Source organism: Monopterus albus, unplaced genomic scaffold (assembly GCF_001952655.1).
Source record: "Monopterus albus unplaced genomic scaffold, M_albus_1.0 scaffold521.1, whole genome shotgun sequence".
NCBI classification, from domain to species: Eukaryota; Metazoa; Chordata; class Actinopteri; order Synbranchiformes; family Synbranchidae; genus Monopterus; species Monopterus albus.
In genome coordinates this window covers 87,542-100,727 of record NW_018128401.1, presented here as the reverse complement: position 1 = coordinate 100,727, position 13,186 = coordinate 87,542, and the positions used below count along the sequence as shown (strand labels likewise).

The window sequence follows — 13,186 nt, the reverse complement described above, 5'->3', positions numbered from 1 at the left end:
TATGCCTGTACAGATGTATTCTGTGCATACATTTACATTGTTCACTGTGGTCTGATTAATGCCTATGGAACTTTAAACCAGGTAACAGAGTGAAACAACAAGCTGCAGACATATATATGAATCAGTGGCCTTTAGCCATGGGCCAGATTTCAGATTTCTGATTTCCTTTGAACATTGTCCATAGTTTTGAAATGTGCCCTTTGACCCAGAAACCACATAGCATTATACATACAAGCAAAATACAGACATTTTTTCTTACCAGTGTTGGATACCCAGTTCTTTTCACCATTAACTCTGAGAGACGAGGCAGTCCAAGTAACTTCAAAACAGTGCTGATTTATTCAAAGGATCACAGGTAAAAATGAACATTACACACTCAGGTATCTTGCACCTCCAAACTGCACGCAGGCAGATGAAAGATGAAAGACCCTGAACCCACCAGGCCTATACATTTATCTCTTTGGTTGGGCTAGCCCCATACTACACAGAAACGTTAACCGAGACGTCTCTGTTGCCAGCTCTGCAGCTGGCCATAGCAGTAGTCAAAACATGAAGCAAATCAATGTGTGTGTGTCTGTTGATTAAGTGGTGTGTAGCTAAAAACATTCTCACACGACCTCTAGTGACATGTCGTGACATTAAACATAAGAACATATTATGGCTAAGGCTACAGTTATACACGTCATAATAATAATCTTAAACATCCTGTCTGCTTACAGTCATCAACTTTTCTCTATAGTTATCCTTGACCAGATGTACCCTGTAGAAACCCATAAGCATGACTAAGCATTTTACAGTCTAACTAGACACCCTATCTCTACTAAACATTTCTAATACATAAAGTATCTAACCAATATCTATCTGACTAAAAATACCTAACAATGCATAACTCCTGTAAAATAGGTACTTATTATTAATGGGAAGAAAAAGATGGCCACTAATGAAATATGAGCTGTGCAGGTTTTAAAGGCCTTCACTCTCTCATGAACTGTGGCCACTTTAGTCAAAGCATAGCCGATATATAGGTAAGTAAACACGATGAATATCACTGGCCAAACAATAAGAAATATTACCCAAACACTATAAATGAAGCTGGGTGTTCTATCATCACAAGCCAGATGGTATATCTGTCTATAGTCACACCAATAGCTGTTTATAACAACAGACTTACAGTAGGAATGTCTGGTGAGAAGGCCGACTGCAGTCAGCATAGTAATAATGGCAAGGAGCCAGAAAGAGGCAATTAAAGAAAACATGAACCTGTGGGTCACCATCACATGATAGTGCAGTGGGAAGATGATGGCTATCATTCTGTCATAGGCAAGTACAACCAGGTTAAGAGCCTGCATTGCACTGCAGGTGTAGCAGAAAAACATGAATGTAAAGCAGTCGTCGTAGGAGATGTAGAGATGGTCAAACAGGAAAATGTCAAGAACCTTTGGCAACAAAGCAGAGCTACCAAGCAGGTCTGTATATACCAGGTTTGAAACTGCAATACATTTTGGAGTTCTCAAGGCATGATCCAAGCATATTATTACCATCACAACTGTGTTTCCCATCACCTAAATTATACAGTATAAAGCAAAAAGAGAAACACATAATAATACTTGATATTTGGGATGCCAGAAAAAAACACTTATTATAAAATATGCAGGATGAACAAAGGTGATGTTTTTGTCAAGATCTGAGTTGACAAAGTTCATGGTAAAACTTGTCTGACTTCTTGTCGGTCAGCCTCTTGCTTGTTTGCCTGCTGCTTGTTCTGCTTACTGATGTGTCTCTGTCAGCAGCACAGTGATGAATGTAGACAGATGTCATCTTTGCTGTGTCTGTATCCTGTTCTCTTTGTGATGATGAAGCTGTGGCAAGCTTTAACCGTACTGACAGGAGTGGTTAAAAAGAGGAGTGGCTAAACATTATGACACATCTCTGTGAGGGTTTGAATTTGGACAAACCTTTATTTGTGACAACATAAAACTTAGGCTGTGACTGTGTGGAACAAGGTCGCCAAAGTTTTTCAAATTTAAAAAAAAATTCAAAAGCACAAACTACAAGTTTAGTTTTTGAATACAAGTAATAAAAATGCAGTTATAGGATGTTCTGTTATATGTTTAATTTTCTTTTCAAATTCCCTTTTAAAACATTGGTAATGTTGAATTTCTGTAGGCAATTTAATGCAAACTATCACACAAACTGCTAAGAAACTATAAACATTCATATTGTTAGAAATTAACCCAATTCTTTTGTTGGAAGCACGAGAAGTGAAGACAGGAGGGGACTGTTTAAAATCAACAAAAAGTTTACTCAAAGTCTGAGCACAGTGAAGTCATTACAGCGCTGGGGTCAGAGAGACAGAGCTCCCGCAGGAGTTCCAACCACTGAACCCCGAATTAAGTTCTTACAATACATTTTATCTTCTTGGGCTGCTCTGCCCTGGACAGGGGTGCAACCTTCAACAGCTTTTTGATCTTATTGTCTATTTCTTGTGAACCAAAGCTCCCCCTTGTTAGAATGTGGTAAAGTCTAGGTATGTGTGTGTGTGTGTGTGTGTCACTCAGGTTGTAGCCCCCTTGTGTGTGTAAGACACCCCCTGGTGAGGCAGAACTTGGGATATGTTATGTGGGTCTAGGTGTGGTGTGGGTGTGAAACGGGCTAGCAGGGCTCTGTTAAAATGTAAATAGGCTATCTGGTCACAAAGAGATGCAGACATCTAGTCTCTACAGAAGTTACAGCATTCAAAGTAAGCAGATTCTACTTCATTACAGTTATAAGATATATAAGCAAGGGGAATAAATGTATTAAAATAACCAAAGCTCAGTAGTTCTAGACAATCATCAATACAGCTGTAATATGTATAGACAAGGAAAATAAAGTTATGAAAGGTAACTAAAGGTATGAGAAGTAACTAAAGCTTATAAAGTAACTAGTCTATAAGACTCAAATCTTACAATATGAAGGACATTATCATTTGCTTTCTTTGTTTATTACATTCTCAATCAAAGTGTGATATTATTGTGTGGTCTAGCTTTTATTGTTTTGTACTTTGTTAAAATTATATAACCTCATTGCTGAAGTGTCTCTGTCAGCAGTACAGGGATAAATGTAGACAGATGTCCTCTTTGCTGTGTCTGCATCCTCTTTGTGATGATGAAGCTGTGGCAAGCTTTAACTGTTCTGACAGGAGTGGTTAAAAAGAGGAGCGGCTCTCATCTGAGTTCATGACTAATAGTGTCAAAGCCTGATCCTTTGTGGCTTTTCAACATATGACACTTGTATTTGCTCTAACATATGCTTGCTTTGCTCTCATGGGCCCACATTCTCCTTAGTGAACACAATGAAAACCAGTGGAAGCCAAAGAATGAGAACTGTTAACAAAGCACTAAAGATGATGAAGCTGGGTGTTTTATCATCACAAGCCAGACAGTATATCTCACTATAGTCACAGAACTAGCTGTTAATAACCACAGACCTACAGTAAGAATGTCTGGTGAGAAGGCCGACTGCAGTCAGTGTAACAGTAATGGTGAAGAGCCAGAAAGAGGCGATTAAAGAAAGCATGAACCTGTGGGTCACAATCACATGATAGTGCAGTGGGAAGATGATGGCTATCATTCTGTCATAGGCAAGTGCAACGAGATTCAGAGGTTGCATGAAAAATAAGGTGTAATAGAAGAAAAAAAATGTAAGGGAGTTGTTGTAGGAGATGTAGGGATGGTCAAACAGGAAAATGTCAAAAACCTCTGGCAACAAAGCAGAGCTACCAAACAAGTCGGTGAATGCTAGATTAAAAACTGCAATGTTTTGGAGTTCAACAACTTTGGGAAGGACAGTTACATTCTGTTGATAATGGACACTTGGCTTCATCCATATATTACAAACTCTGCTATTGAGATAGTGGGCTACACTGTACAGCAACATGACAGGACAAGTGACTGGTAAGAGCAGAGGAGGGGGGCTTTGTGTGTACATCAATAACAACTGGTGTACCAATACAGTGATGGTAGATAGTCACTGCTCCTTGGACCTAGAGTTTATGACAGTTAAATGCAGGCTCTTCTGAGAGAGTTCTCTGTGGTCATGTTAACAGCTGTGTATATGCCACCAGATGGAAATGCTAATTTGGCTAGTGATCTTTTATATGGTATCATTAGCAGTCAGCAGAGCATATACTGTATCCCGATGCTGTGCACATTATAGCAGTGGACTTTAATCATGTGGACTTGAAGGCAGTGCTACCCAAATTCTATCAACGCATAAAATGTGCTAACACACTGGACAGGGTTTATTCTCACATTAAGACAGGCTACAGGGCTAGACCATTATTGTACTTGGGCCAGTCAGATCATGTGTTCCTGCTTTTAATCACTGCATATGCTTCCCTCAAGAAAACTACTCCAATTAATACGAAGATTGTTAGAACTTGGCCTGAGGGTGCTTCTCAGCAGCTGCAGGACTGTTTCGCCAGGACCAACTGAGATGTTTTTGAACATCGGGACCTGGAGATGTTCATGGACAGTGTTCTGTGCTATATTAGGTACTGCAAAGACACTGTCGCAGTGCCGGGTCTATCCAAATCGGAAGCCCTGGATGACTTGGGAAGTCCAGCAGCTTCTGAAGGAAAGGACCATTGCTTTTAGGTCTGGTGACAGGGCTCTTTACAACATAATAATAAATAATATTAAAACTTTACAACTTCAGCAGAGCCCAGAGTGCTTCACAGCAGAACATGTATAATTGCTAAAAAAAAAACCCACTACTAAAGCAATAAAACTTAAACAAAATAAAACACAGAATTTTAAGGCAGAAACAGTAAAAAACTTCCATATCAGGATGCAACTAGAATAAAACAACAAGTTAAAAATGTCTCTTCAGAGGAGGTAAGACGGGTTAAACACCAAAGGCCTGTCTAAAAAGGTGGATTTTTAGAGTTGACTTAAAAACCACCAGCTTGGTTATGAACCGTAGCTCTGGCAATAGAGAATTCCAGAGTCTGGGGCCATACAAAGCAAAAAAACGGTCCCCACATTTTTTGTATCAAGACCGTGGGACAACCAAGGACTGATGTTCTGAGGAGCGCAGAGCTCTGCGTGGAACATAAATAGACAGAAGATCAGACAGGTATGGAGGAGCAAGGCCATTTATAGACTTAAATACAAATAGTAGCACCTTGAAGTCAATTCTAAATTGTACTGGCAACCAATGTAGCGAGAGAAGAACGGGGGTGATGTGGGCATACCTGGGGGTGTTCGACAACAGTCGAGCCACAGCATTCTGGACCAGTTGAAGCTTTCGGAGAAGAGACTGAGAAATTCCCACATAGAGGGCATTACAGTAGTCAAGTCGCGAGGTGATAAAAGCATGGATAGCTTTTTCTAAGTCTTCGTGCGATAAGGAGGGCTTTACCTTTATTAGGAGTCTTAGGTGAAAAAAGCTAGATTTAACCATGGACCTGATCTGCTTATCGAAATTTAGGCCGCTGTCAAGTATCACGCCAAGATTTTTCACAGTATCCGTGAATGAAGGGGCTGAAGGACCTAAGGTCAATACAATGGTGGCTGGATCAAAGCGAAAAACAATGTATTCAGTCTTGCTCTCATTTAAATGAAGGAAGTTCTGTGACAACCACTGCTTGACATCGCGAATACAATTATGCAGCGGGGCAAGTCCTGGCGAAACAGTCCTGCAGCTGCTGAGAAGCACCCTCAGGCCAAGTTCTAACAATCTTCGTATTAATTGGAGCAGTTTTCTTGAGGGAAGCATATGCAGTGATTAAAAGCAGGAACGCATGATCTGACTGGCCCAAGCTGCAGAACCAAACAGGGTGTCAGGCCGGATTCTGAAGCTATGTGCTGACCAACTGGCAGGAGTTTTCCTGGACGTTTTTACTCTGTCCCTGCATCTTGCTTCAGTCCCCGTGTGCCTCAAGTCCTCCATCATTGTGCCTGCACCCAAGAAATCAGCTGTCACCTGCCTGAACGATCACCACCCTGTTAATCTGACACCAGTAATCATGAAGTGCTTTGAGAGGATCGTCCTAAAGCACATCAAGGACATCATCCCTGGTGGTCTGGACAGCCATCAGTTTGCTTGCAGAGAGAACCGATCAACAGAGGATGCTGTCTCAATAGTATTACAGACAGCCCTGTCCCACCTGGAGCATCCTAACACTTATGTCAGGATACTATTTGTTGACTTCCGTTCGGCATTTAATACTGTAATCCCAGAAAAACTGGCATTGAAAATGTGCAATCTGGGAATGCCTGCAATGATGTATCATTGGATTAAAGACTTTCTCACTAATAGGCCTCAGATAGTGATAATCGGAAGCTGCACATCATCGACACTGTTCCTGAACAGAGGCACACCACAGGGCTGTGTGCTCAGCCCAGTTCTCTTCACTCTGTTTACCCATGACTGTTATGCCATTCACCCCACAAATACAGTTGTGAAGTTCGCAGGCGACAACACCGTCGTGGGTCTCATCTCAGACAATGATGAGACTCACTACAGAGAGGAAGACCAGCACCTGACAAGGTGGTGTTCAGATAACAATCTTGTCCTGAACACCAACAAGACTAAGGAAGTCATTGTGGATTATAGGAGGTCCAGGAAGACAAAACATGCTCCTCCTCTCATACATGGGGAGGTGGTAGAGCAAGTGGATAACATCAAGTTCCTGGGCATCCACATCACGTCTGACCTGACCTGGTCTCTGAACACATCCTACCTAGTGAAGAAAGCCCAGCAAAGGCTTCCTCAGGAAGCTGAAACGCGCTGGACTTTCCTCTCAGTTGCTTGCAAATTTCTACAGTAGAGAGCATCCTCTGTCTCAGTGTGACAGTGTGGTATGGGAGCTGCACTGCACAGGACAGAAAGGACTTGACCCAGGTGGTGAGAACAGCTCAGGGCATTGTAGGGAGTCCTCTTCTAGATCTGGACTCACTATAATTGGATCCAGAGGAGGGCCAGAGGGATTGCTGTAGACCCCAGCCACTCAGGCAACAGTCTGTTTGTGCCTCTTCCCTCCAGGAAACGGTACAGGAATATAAAGGCTAAAACAGACTGAGACACAGCTTCTTCCCCAGAGCTGTGAAATCAATCACCCCTCTAACCCCTAGTCTCACACACACACATACACACAACCTACCCCCACAGGCTGTATATAATACTGGACTCCTGCAGATGCACACACATGCTTACATTTCTTCTTAAAGACTGAGATTTGCACTGAGCTGCACTTTAGAATGTGACTATATTCTAATATGCTGTTGACCTGATTAGGTCCCATACATTTTCATTTTGATCTGTTCATATTTTATATGGACTGTACAATTTTTGTGTTATTTATGTAAACAATGTGTCTTTTAAGCAGAGAGCTGTCAGAAGAAATTTCGTTGTGCTATGCATAATGACAATAAAGACTGATTGACTTGACTTTACCTACAGGGATGAGGTGGAGCGGCCTATAGAGTAGGGCAGAGGACCAACCTGTTCATTAACACCTCAAAGACCAAGGAGCTTATAATATTCTATAGAAAGAGGAAAATGGACATTCCATCACTAATCATTAACTGGGACTGCTGCAGAGGGTGGCAGAGTTCCATTTTCTGGGAGTCCACATTGAGGAAGATTTGACCTGGAGTGTGAATACCTCTGAGCTGCTGAAAAAGGCTCCGCAGAGACTGCATTTTCTGAGTGTGCTCAGGAAGGATAATGTCACTCAGAGACTGCTGGTATCCATTTATTGGTGCTCAAAAGAGAGCATATTAATGTACTGCATGTGAGTGTGGTACACCAGCTGGATGGGGGCTCAGAAAAAAATCACTCCAGAGAGTCATTAATATGGCCCAGAAGATTGTTGGCTGCCCTCTCTCTACATCGGAAAAACTACACAGTTCCCGTTGTCTCAAAAAAGCACAGAATATCATAAGACACACCTCTCATTCTGGTCACCATCTGAACTGTTGCGGTCAGGCAGACAATATAGATGAGTTAAGATGAGGACAAGTAGATATTCCCACTGAGGGAATACTCATTGATAGACCAACAAATTTGTGCAGTTGATAAGTGTGAGAAGGTATGGTGGTGTGCTTCTTTTATTATTTATTTGTTTTATTATTTTATTATTGTGTGTGTATGTTAGTGTGTGATTGCTGCACCAACTAGATGGCTTTTTAATTTCACTGAACTGGATATAATGATAAACATATATTCTGTTCTACTTTGTCTAATAGTAGGTAATTTTTTGTGCTTGTTTGAATTGTAACATCACCCTACACATTGACTTAAAGCTGAAAATTAGCTTTTTGTGTAACTGACATTTTGATGGTAATCAATGTGTCAAATAAATAAGGAAGAAAACTCATTTTTTTATGCTTTTACATTTAACATATTCATGATCATAAATGTGCACACTGTAATAGTTTTCTTGGCATTTAGTGTTCTTGTGCAGCGTGTTGATACTGTGACTTAACACCGAGTTAAACCGTAGTCAATGAAGTGGTCGTAGCAAGATCAAAACATTTACTGTCCACTCTTCATATAACATCACGGTAAAAACTAGTGAACATATAATTGGGTGAAAAGTAACTACATAAACATCTCTGTGACATGTAAGTATGTATACTTATGTGTGCTATAAAATAAAACCATTCATAAGTGTGTAAAATAAAAATCACGCTAACACCTGACAGCGATATCTAGACTCAGTTCAGCTAAACTAATCTGATGTGAGATATTCACTCATTCATAGTTTCAGCACAACAAGGTTTGTGCAGTTGATGAGTGTGAGAAAGTATGGTGGTGTGCACGTTTTATTATTTATTATTTGTTTTATTATTTTATTATTGTGTGTGTATATTAGTGTGTGATTGCCGGACCAACTACATGTCTTTTTAATTTTGCTGTACTGGATATAATGACAAACATATATTCTATTCTTTATTCTATTATACTTTGTCTAACAGTAAGTAATTGTTTGTGATTGTTTGAATTGTAACATCACCCTGCACATTGACTTAAAGGTGAAAATGAGCTTTTTGGATAACTCACACATCTTTGATGTTAATCAATGTGTCAAATAAATTAAATAAAGAAAACTCATTTTTTACATATAACATATTTATGACCATAAATGTGCACACAGTAATAGTTTTCTTAGCGTAAGCCATAAAATAAAAGCTAAAAGTTTTCTACATGTAGATAGAAAGCTTTGTGATACTAAGACACATCACAACACTTGGTTAAAGTAAATTATTTTTCATTTATTTTATAAACATGAAATTAACCTTCACTATATGCTTTTATTTTTCATCAAAACAATTATGTAATAAACTTCTAGATACAAAGCAGGCTGTACTGAATCCTCCATTATTTTGTCAAAATGTTGGAGCAAAACATCTTTAATCACAAATAAACACAAACTGTTTTGCTGATAACTGATTTAAACATCATGACACGTGTCTGTGAGGGTTTGAATTTGCACAAACCTTTATTTTTGATGACATAACTTAGGCTGTGACTCTGTGTGGAACAAGGTCACCAAAGCTTTTCAAATTTCTTAGCAGATAACATTAAAAAGCACAGACTACAAGTTATTTTGATTTTGAATATAAGTAATAAAAATACAGTTATAGGATGTTCTGTTATGATAGGTAAAATTTTCTTTTCAAATTCCCTTTTAAAATATTTGCAATGTTGAATTTCTGTAGGAAATTTGATGCAAACTATCACAAAGACAAGTAAGAAACTATAAACATTCATATGAAGAACAATATCAGTTGCTTTCTTTGTTCATTACATTCTCACTCAAAGTGTGATATTGTGTGGTCTAGCTTTTATTCTTGTACTGTACTTTGGTAAAAATATTTGAGCTTCAATAATTGTCATAAAACAACTGTTACTTCATTGTTGTATACAAAAACATTTTTCATACATTTCTCGTTTTTTAAAGCTCTAATATTAGTAATGCTTCTTTGACTTATTTTATACAAATAACCGAAAACATTAACAAACAGTGTTAAATTCTTATTGCAATTTTGGACTCTCTTCTCACTTTAAACAACTTTTTTACAGATTCTTTGATTTCTTTTGTCTGCAGAACATAAATGATTGGGTTCAGTGACGGGGGAAAAGCAGAGGTCAAAGAAAGATTTACAATCCTGGCATTTGGATGCATTCCTCCTGTAAGAGTAGCAACTATTAATAATGGGAAGAAAAAGATTGCCACTAATGAAAGATGAGCTATGCAAGTTTTAAAAGCCTTCACTCTCTCATGAACTGTGGCCACTTTAGTTAAAGCATAGCCAATATATAGGTAAGTAAACAAGATGAAAACCAGTGGAAGCCAAAGAATAAGAACTGTTACTAAAGCACTAAAGATGATGCTCAAGCCAGACGGTATATCTCACTATAGTCACAGAAATAGCTGGTAATAACCACAAACCTACAGTAAGAATGTCTGGTGAGAAGGCTGACTAAAGTCAGTGTAATAGCAATGGCAAGGAACCAGAAAAAGGCGATTAAAGAAAACATGAACCTGTGGGTCACAATCACATGATAGTGCAGTGGGAAGATGATGGCTATCATTCTGTCATAGGCAAGTGCAACCAGATTCAGAGGTTGCATGAAAAATAAGGTGTAATAGAAGAAAAGAAATGCCAAGCAATCATTGTAGGAGATGTAGGGATGGTCAAAAAGGAAAATGTCAAGAACCTTTGGCAACAAAGCAGAGCTACCAAACAAGTCGGCGAATGCTAGATTAAAAACTGCAATATATTTTGGAGCTCTCAGATTCTGATCCAAGCATATTATTACCATCACACCTGTGTTTCCCATCACTGAAACTATAAACAGTAAAAAAAGAAAGACATAATAATACTTGATATTTGGGATGCCAGAAAAACCACTTATTATAAAATATGCAGGACGAACAAAGCTATTGTTCTTGTCAAGATCTGAATTGACAAAGTTCATTGTAAAACTTGTCTGACTTCTTGTTTGTCAGCCTCTTGCTTGTTTGCCTGCTGCTTGTTCTGCTTACTGATGTGTTCTCTGTCAGCAGCACAGTGATAAATGTAGACAGATGTCCTCTTTGCTGTGTCTGTATCCTGTTCTTTTTGTGATGATGAAGCTGTGCTGAGCTTTAACTGGAGTGGTTAAAAAGAGGAGCGGCACTCATCTGAGTTCATGACTAATAGCGTCAATGCCTGATCCTTTGTGGATTTTCAACATATGCCACTAACATATGCTTGCTTCACTTTGTGGGTGCAAATTCTCCTTGTTGAACACAAATGCTTTTTTATTTTTATGACTTCTGACATCAAAATTTTTTTTAGACATCAAATTGTGACATAATGTATATATTTAATTACAGACACCAACACGAAAAGCAAGGAGCCACTGCAACTACTGTATGTGCGCCACCATCTGTCATATGCTATAGCCTATTGCTACTAATGACTTTGGGAAGGACAGTTGCATTCTCTTAATAATGGAGACTTGGCTTCATCCATACATTACGGACTCTGCTATTGAGATAGTAGACTACACTGTATAGCGACATGACAGGACAAGGGACTCTGGTAAGAGCAGAGGAGGGGGGCTTTGTGTGTACATCAATAACAACTGGTGTACTGTTGGGTAAAATTATTAACAAAGTCATACTTTAAGGTTGAACACGCTGCAGTACCAATACAGTGATGGTAGATAGTCACTGCTCCTTGGACCTGGAGTCTATGACAGTTAAATGCAGGCCCTTCTGAGAGAGTTCTCTGCGGTCATGTTAACAGCCGTGTATATACCACCAGATGCAAATGCTAATTCGGCTAGTGGTCTTTTATATAGTACCATTATCAGTCAGCAGAGCATATATTCCATTCCAACTTTATTTATAAAGCACTAAAAACAACGAAAGTGCTGTACAGTGTAAATAACAACATACATTAAAAATAAACACCAATCTAAAATATCAAAAAGCCAACGAGAATAAATGAGTTTTCAAAAGGGTCTTAAAAGCTGGCAAAGAAGAGGCTTGTCCGATGGGCAGCGGTAAATCATTCCATAATTTGGGAGCAGCAGCCGCAAAAGCACGATCACTTCTAAGTGCACTTTGTTCTGGGCACACTCAAAAGAAACTGATTAGCTGACCTCAAAGAACGTGTAGGCATATACCAGTGAAGCAAGTCAGATAAATAAGAAGGCTCAGCAGAGACTGTACTTTCTGAGTGTGTTCAGGAAGGATAATATCAGTCAGAGACTGCTGGTATCCATTTATTGGTGCTCAATAGAGAGCATATTAATGTACTGCATGTGAGTGCGGTACAGCAGCTGGACGGGGGCTCAGAGGAAATCACTCCAAAGTCATTACGTAATATGGCCCAGAAGATTGTTGGCTGCCCTCTCTCTACGTTGGAAGAACTACACAGTTCCCATTGTCTCAAAAAAGCACAGAATATCATAAGAGACACCTCTCATCCTGGTCACCATGTGTTTACCATTTGACTGACAGCAACAGTTCACAGATCAGTTAAGACGAAAACAAGTAGATTCAAAAATAGCTTGTACTTGACAGTGATATCTAGATTCAGTTCAGCTAAACTAATCTGATGTCAGGTCCACTCGGCGCCGCCTAGCTCTCTTCCTCCTTTCTCTCTCTCGACCTGCGGGATCGGCACCTTAGCTGTGCTGCATTCGGTAACGAGTGACTCATTTGTCGGTGCGCACAGCTGAGGTGCATTCCTATGATTACCTGCTCCTTTATTTAAACCTCTGGCAGATGCTTCGTCTTTGCCGGAGCACTATACCGAAATACCTGTAGACATACCTGTATTCCTGGTATGTGTGATACGTCTGTTTGATTTTCGCGCTGACAGTTCCTGTGCTGTTGATTTCTTTTTTTCGTTCGCTACTCCCCTGACGGCATTTACTAATCCTCCTGGTTGTTCTGTTTACTCACCTGTCCGTCCTAGTTCTCTAATTCTCCTTGTTCCTGCCATTGTTCTGTCTACTCATCTGCTCGTCCTGGTCTCCTCAGCCATCTCTGCCCTACCCTGGTTCAGTACTATATATTACCTCTCTTTCTTTGTCTACACCATTAAACCACCTTTTTTTTACTAGCACCTGGGTCTGCACTCTTGAGTCCTACCTCAGTTCTCCCTCACCCTCCTGGTGAGGGGGACTAAACCAT

General features: G+C 39.7%; 2 pseudogenes; both read right to left on the bottom strand.

The window, feature by feature from the left end:
• Nucleotides 1–875: 875 nt before the first annotated feature.
• On the bottom strand, nt 876–1,703 carry LOC109952943 (olfactory receptor 52K1-like; annotated as a pseudogene).
• An 8,315-nt stretch (nt 1,704–10,018) lies between these two features.
• LOC109952942 (olfactory receptor 1500-like) lies at nt 10,019–10,974 on the bottom strand (annotated as a pseudogene).
• Nucleotides 10,975–13,186: the final 2,212 nt, after the last annotated feature.